Here is an 8,326-nt window from a genome sequence, read left to right as displayed (position 1 = left end):
GAGGGAACGGAGACGTCACGTCCCGTCGCCACGGCTGCTGTACCACCGCTGAGCGGCCGGGTCACCGGCTCGGCTCCTCAGTGAAAACCTGGTATGCGTTGCACCGGTTGCCTTTTTATGCTCATGATGTGATCAGCGGCAGCTGGATGCAATCATCGCATTGGCTCGTTTAGTTTACACTCTAAGTGGATTGGTCTCTCTAAGCGAGATCCCAATTCGTCGGTCACAGACGTGATGTCTCCGTTCCCTCCTTCAGGGAACGAGGGTTACATACGTAACCGAGATGTTCCCACTCACACACACACACACACACACACACACACACCAGACAAGGTGAGTTACAGAAGTCTGAGGCAGTGGCATTTCAAAGTAATTTGGAGAGGACTGGTTAAAGTATGAGAGTCACTACAGTTATTACATGAGTTACTAGGAAAGAGGAGCAACTGGATTAGTTCATGGCCCCAGGACATGATGAGAAACTGCTTTTTTTTTTGAGTGTCTTTTGAACACATCAGAACCTCATTAAAGTCCCCTGTTGTTTGTAAGGTTAAAAGAAAAGGCTTTGATGGATAACCCCCCCCCTTTTAAGATCAGACAACTTAACTTTCTTTAATTTCATCCCAATGAGAGAGGGCTAAAATTCCTATCTCTGTCTCTTTTTTCTTCCAGAAGATGAAACATTGCCGGGTTAAAATATATGTAGAGCCGGAAATAACAGTTATGCCTAAATTCTTTATTGATAAATGTTCTTTTGAAGAAAATAATTAATGTTTATTTCCTTTTAAAGAGATTTAATAATTCACAGAGGCCTGGAGGATATTTGGAGGATAGTTTTGAGACTGAAGGCTGACCTGGACTGTTGCATCATGGTTATCATCCTTGAGCTGAATGCATGGTGAATGAACACCAGGACTGTGAGGATTTTTTTCTCTGTGATGATTAATTTTGTACTTTCTATAATTGAACAGATTTTGTGATTATATTTTTTTTTCCACCCACACGATGAGACAGACCCACATTCCCATGGTGTGAGTGTGTTTTTTTATTTTTATTTATTTAATTTAAACTGAAGGTGGACTTTAGTAAGGTTTAGTTTCCAAAACTGTATTAGTGATTTTGGGTCATTTCACTATTTTCAGTCATATTCAGAATTACTGGTACGTCTGGTGAAAATGAACAAAGAAGCCTGTGAAAATAATTATGTTTTGTTTATCCTTTTGATCTTTCATTCAAAAAAGTCACTATCCTTTATAACCTTTAATCTAACCTTTCAAAAATTAAAACAATAACAAAATTGTTTACATAATTGTAACATACTGAAATCTCTCTCTCTCTCTCTCTCTCTCTCTCTATATATATCTCTAAAGTATATTCCCATTTATATTTACTAATATTTACCAATATATTTATTCCCATTTATTATTTATAAATTTTTTAATTTGTTTTGAGTGGCCAAGGACTCTCTAAGGACAATGCAGAAAATAGTTGAGTCTTTGGGTGAAAAAGCCTCACAAAAAAAAAAAAAAAGGTTTGGGAGGGTTATCAGATAGAAAGAGAGAGAGAAAAAAAAAGTATCAAGCACACCTATTCAACCGTGATAAAATCAGCATAGAATAATTTCTGAATGATCATGTCACAGTGAAGACTAGAGTAACAAAAAATCAGTGTTGCCATCACAGGAATAAATTACATTATAAAATGTATTAAAATGGAAAACAAAAATCTAAAATCTTACAGACCCCAAACTATACCTTGACATAAGCCAGCTTATTGGGGGGAGTGCTATGTAATTTGAATTGTAAGTTAGAAATTAATTACAGAGCAATGCATTACTGAGAGAAATTAATTACTGTGCCGGTACAGTAACTGTGCCAGTTGTATAAAGTCAGTTTATTTCCTTTTTCACATTTATACATCATATGAATGCATGAATAACAACACTGACTGGACTGACCTAATTTAACTCTACATCCTGTCTGAAATCATGCATATGCCATAAATAATTTTACTGGCACAGCTAAACTGAATGGTTCCATTTTCAAGAGGTTGCATGACACCTTTGCTCAACATTTTAGAAAAAAAAAAACAGCACCAGCACCAGCTTTCTCTGGGATTCTGCACAAGCACTTTCCACAGATGAATAAATCAGCCCTACGTTTGTTTTATTACACATGAAGATCTCTGGTCAGTGGTGCTCTGTATTCATCATTTCATTATGCTTTACTCTGTTACACTCTTTACACTAGTTTTGGTTATGCTTCTTTATCCAAACAAGACTTTGTTCCTTCTTAATTTAATTTAATTTAATTTAATTTAATTTAATTTAATTTATTTATTTATTCCCCCCCTCCTTGATTGTGATTTAGACAACAGCATTATATTTGTATGAGGATAAACATGACTGCTTCACTAGGTAACACTTTATTATATCTTAAGTATTTTAACACTTTTATATTATTTATATTTAAATTAAAAAAATACACAATTGGAATAAATGACACAATATTCAGTAAAATAGTATTTTTCAATTAGATTTATTATTATTATTATTATTGTTTTTTTTCTGGGTCATTGGGTCATTTCACTTTCACAATTAATATTAATTTACCATATAGTGTTGATATGGAAACCGCCGCAGAATGAAACAATTCCATAATTGCTACTTTTTAGAGTTGTTTACACGACACTGTTTTTTGTTGAAAACGTTTTTATGTGTTTTGGCCATTCATTTACATGACAACAGCATTTTAGGGGCCTGAAATGGGTTTCAAATTACAAGTTTTGAAAACGATGCCGTTATCGCCTCCTTGTAAACTATGAAAACACAAACACAAATGCAAATGCAAAAAAAATATATAAAAAAATAAAAAATAAAAGACAAAAAATTTTTTTTTTATTAAAATTAAATAAAAATAAAAATAAATAATAATAATAATAATAATAAATTGTGAGATGTAAACTTGCAATTCTGAGAAAAAAAGTCAGAATTGCTAGAAACAGTCCGAACTGTGAGATAAAAATTGCAATTACCTTTTAAATGTTTTTATATGTATGGTGCAGAGGAGACATGTGCCAATTTGAATGGGCACAACGAGATCTGTGTGTGTGTAGTGTGTAGGCCAGCGGTTCTCAATTCCAGTCCTCGCGTACCCCCGCTCTGCATGTTTTGCACGTCTCTCTTTGTTAACACACCTGATTCAGATCATCATCTCGTTAGAAGTGAGCTCCGTGCATGAACTGTGTTCCGATTGACATGGTCACTACACAGTGTCCATTGCTCCCTACTCCCTGAGCAGGGGAAATCCGTTGAAGTTTACTTCACTTCGGAATATTCATTTACAGATTTGCGCTACACCGCTGCCTGCAGCGTCTTCACACACATACGAAACTTACTAGAGAAGCGTAAAGTGGGACATAATATACCTCTGAAAATAAATACAATTTAAATTCACGTCTCGCACACTTAAATGCCCTTTGTATGGAACATATACGCTCCCTTCAAACTGGAATCATGGGGAATATCCGGTAATGTCCACTTCACAGGGCACTTACAATCAAATATAAGAAACGTCTGAAGCAATAAGAGAAACATACAAAATGTGCAGAGCGGGGGTACGCGAGGACTGGAATTGAGAACCGCTGGTGTAGGCTATATGTATGTGCGTGTTAAGGAGTTGACACCTTCAAACTGAAGCCAGGAGTGCTGGGTTATAAACCTGTCACCTTTAAATCAAATGAAGGGGGCTGGTGACTCAACGTCTGACAGCCCAAGATTTATTGAACTCTGAGGTGCTTTATACCCTCAGAATATGAATATCTGCAACAGAGAGAATGAAAATGTGTATTTACTTAGCTGCACTGTTAATCCACTATTAAAAGCACTCTGCTGAGGTCAGCCCACATGAGCACATCGCGTGCGGACTTCAGTTTACAGTCCTGCTGAAATGAAACTAGTGTGGGACATTCAGACATCTATGAGAGAGAGGATGGTACATCACAGAAAGAGGGGCTGGGATAGATCCAGAGGACATCAATAGCCATCTTTTCCATTACTGTGCCTATAATTCCAACAGGTTCTCACTGTCAAATACTGACACAGAATATTGTGAGAGATTAATTTACTTTTAGATTCATTTCAGGGGTTCCTTTGGCACAGGGCTCTTGTCCAAGCATCTTGTCCAATATTCCATTCCAATTTTGTGTACAAGAATTTATGCAGATGAAATATGAAAATATGAAAGAATTTGCTGTATTATTTGCATTTGCTTATATTTGTCTTATTTTAACAGATAAAAAAAAAACTAAAAAAAAGGTAAACTCATGGGGGAAAACTTACAATCATGTAATCCAGATTCATAAATCAGAGACTGTCTTTATGAGTGAGTTGTTTGAATTGTTCACTGAATCGATTTATTTAAAATGCTGATTCATTCAGGAACAGGCAAGTTACTTGTTCAATTCAGAAAGGAATACTAGCATTCTCTTACTTATTTTATATTATATTTAATAGGCAGACATAGTATATGCTAGTAGGGGTTCCGAATTCAGCAAATGCGTTAATGAATGACTTAGTCGATTTTTTGAATTTTAAAAGTTTTTTTTTTTTTTTTTAATGTAGAAGAGAACACACTGTATTGTATATGTGTCTTATTCTGTCTTGGTGTATCGCAACTCATAGATTGTCTAATGTAATGTTGTAGCATACGGGCCATCTAAGTACAAAACAAAGTGAATAAACGCTCAATGGTTCCACATCCAAATTGATTAGCTATTGAAAAAAAATCTAACAAATTGTATACAATAGGATTGAAATGCACACACACAAACAAACAACTCTCATTTGCTAAACAACACAATACATGTTACATGATTCTGTAAAGAATAATAATATTAGTAATAATAAGAATAAGAATAAGAATTATAATTTTGGGAAAAAAAATACATATATTTGGCATTCAATGCTGAACTCAAAGGGTGTTTTCTGTTACTACATCCTAAATTAAATGATTTCAGTTGGTTTTAATAGCATACGTGATACAGGCTAAATGATAATGAGATTTTAATGTAATAAATGTATGTAAAATACATATAGACTTGTATCCCAAATCCAAAAGGTGTGTCTTGTTACTGATTTCTAACAACATTTTGATGGTGATTTTAACCACATAACTATAATAGAACACATACTACTGAAAATGAAACAAATACATAAATTAGTTTAAAATAAATACAATCTTCTATCTCAGCTTCAAAGGCTGTGTTTTGTTACAGATTTCTCAAAAAAAAAAACATTTTGCAGGTGTTTTCATTGTCAAAAGAGAAGCAGAAGTCATGCTATTCACATTCAAGAATAGCTTGTGAAGCCTTCAAAAGAGTCTCCAGTATTACTGCCCCGTAGAGGAAGATGTTGCAGTTGTTTTGATAGAGTTTAAATTTAAACTTTTAATAAATTAATTTAAAATCAATACAGTCTTCTTTTTCAACTTCATAAAGTGTGTCTTGTTTCAGATTCCCAAAAGAACATTGCCATGCAGGCTTTAGTCTCATATGTAATTCAGGACAAATGCTATTGAATTAAATTCAAATATGTTAATAAATTAATTTAAATGCATGCATTTTATTAAAACTGTAATTTTGCTGTAGACACAGAAAAACACGTGCCATTTAAGTTCAACTATTAAGAAAAAAAACTGTTTTGATGTTTGTTCAGGAGTCCCTTGTTTGTCCTGAGCAGTTAAACTGTCGAATGTTCTTCAGAAAAATCATCCAGGTCCTACAAACTCTTTGGTTTTCCAGCATCTTTTGCATGTTTGAACCCTTTCCAGCAGTGACTGTATGATTTTGATATCTTTTCACACTAATGACAGTAGTGTGTTTAGGCATCTCACAAACCACGGAATTTCTACTGAGCGGGTTTAAACATTCACTGATGCTGCAGAAGGAAACACAACGCATTAAACTACGATGCATAAAAACTTTGTGAATTTTGAAGATCAGGGTAAATTGTACTAATTTTGTCTTCTGGGAAACATATAAGTATCTTCTGACAAATGTATTATATTTATTTTTATTTATTTATTTATTTAGTTTTCTTGTAGACTATATGTAAACATCTTTCATGCAAAATATCTTACTCAGGACAGTACTAAAAAAACAACATGCATTTTGTTTGATCTCTCCTATTTTTGTAAAATAATTAACATTTTGCAGATTCTGCAAGGGGTATGTAAACAACTGTATATCTTCATAGAACTATAAGCCAGAATAAACCCCAGTAGTGGGGTCAAATGGGCCTTTTGTACAATTTTGTGCTATGACACCTAGCAAGTGTTTATATTTATTCACTGTTTTAGAATCACTGTTTTAAATGTTAAACTCCAAAATAAACAATTTAAATGAATAATAATAATAAATTAAATATGAATAAAAAAGAAAGTCATTTTTCAATAATTCAACATCTTTTTTTACGGTCTTCAGTTGCAGTCATCCAGTTTTTATTATATATTTAAAGGGATAGTTCATCCAAAAATTAAAATTGGCCCATGATTTACTCACCCTCAAGGCATCCTAGCTGTATATGACTTTCTTCTTTCAGATGGATCCAATCTGAGTTATATTAAAAATTGTCCTGGCTCTTCCAAGCTTTATAATGGAAGTTATACCTCTGGGGGGGGGGATAATAAAGGCCTCCTGTAGCGAATCGATGCGTTCTTGTAAGAAACATATCCGTATTTAAAACGTTATAACCACTTTTCTGTAGCTTGTGCTAAAACGCGGAAGCCGTTCCGGGCGGATGACGTAGGACGTATGCGTAGCGCATGCGCCGGTGAGAATATGCTAGTCTCGCAAAAACCAACGCTTGTTTACAGGAGCAAAGAAAGTAAAGTTTCCTTATTTTAATAAAGGAAAACTAGTTTCCTCTTGGCTTATAACGAAATCCTCTGACATTTTTCTTTATAAATCCTCGTTTTGTACTTCTAATTTGTGACCGGTGTTTTGTTTTGTTTTTTGTTCTCTCTTCTCTGCTTCCGCGTTCGTCACTTCTCACCGGCGCATGCGCCACGCATACGATAATAAAGGCCTCCTGTAGCGAATCGATGCGTTCTTGTAAGAAACATATCCGTATTTAAAACGTTATAACCACTTTTCTGTAGCTTGTGCTAAAACGCGGAAGCCGTTCCGGGCGGATGACGTAGGACGTATGCGTAGCGCATGCGCCGGTGAGAATATGCTAGTCTCGCAAAAACCAACGCTTGTTTACAGGAGCAAAGAAAGTAAAGTTTCCTTATTTTAGTAAAGGAAAACCAGTTTCCTCTTGGCTTATAACGAAATCCTCCGACATTTTTCTTTATAAATCCTCGTTTTGTACTTCTAATTTGTGACCGGTGTTTTGTTTTGTTTTTTGTTCTCTCTTCTCTGCTTCCGCGTTCGTCACTTCTCACCGGCGCATGCGCCACGCATACGTCCTACGTTATCCACCCGGAATGAACATGCATACGACAGTTAGCGAAAGCTAGAGATTACGGTTTACAATGTTATAAATATGGATATTTTTCTTACAAAAAAGCATCGATTCACTAGAGGAGGCCTTTATTCTCCCCCAGGAGCCGTGTGGGACACTTTTTTATTACGGATGGATGTGCTTTATAGGACTTCTTTTGGACTGTTGAACAGAAACTGTCAGGGTTCTGTCACTTTGGTCTAGTTTATTAATTGTTTTGTGACGGAGCCCTGACACTCCCGTCTTGTCTTGTTTTCTTGCTCTCTTTTCTGCGTGCCTTGTTTCATGTTGGAGCATGGTGTTCAGATCCCGGCACTCATGTCTTGTTCAGATTCAGTTTCAGTTTGGTGTCGGGGTTTGGACATTCGCGCTCCATCTTCTGTTTTGTTGTGGGTGCGTGCGGTCTTGAGTTAACTTGGGCCGTATGCTCTTCTGTCCTCGTGTCTTGTGTTGTTGCACGCAGCTTATGTTTTCGGCTGCAAGCTTTCATGTTATGTCTTGTGCTGTGTAGCATGCAGCTTGTGTTTTTCATTGGCTGCGTGCTTTCATGTTGTCATGTCTTGTGTGAATTCTCGTTAGCTGCGTGTTTGTGTGTTGTTTTGTTCAAGCACATAGCTTGTGATTGTTTTGCTGGCCATGTGCTTGTGTTTTTGTTTTGTGTGAGCACATGGCTTTTGTCTTTGTTTCCTGTGTGACGTGTGCTCTCATGTCAATTGTCTAACCCCACCCATCTTGTGCCCTGATTATTGGTTTATTTGCCCCACCTGTCTTCCCTCGTTACCCTCCTCATTTGCTCCCTATTTATTCTCCTTGTGTTTGCAGTCC

This window comes from Sinocyclocheilus rhinocerous, unplaced genomic scaffold (genome assembly GCF_001515625.1).
Source record: "Sinocyclocheilus rhinocerous isolate Xijiao unplaced genomic scaffold, SAMN03320098_v1.1 scaffold1527, whole genome shotgun sequence".
Taxonomy (NCBI): Eukaryota; Metazoa; Chordata; class Actinopteri; order Cypriniformes; family Cyprinidae; genus Sinocyclocheilus; species Sinocyclocheilus rhinocerous.
The sequence above is the reverse complement of the archived record's forward strand: the minus strand, read 5'-3'. Positions refer to the sequence as shown.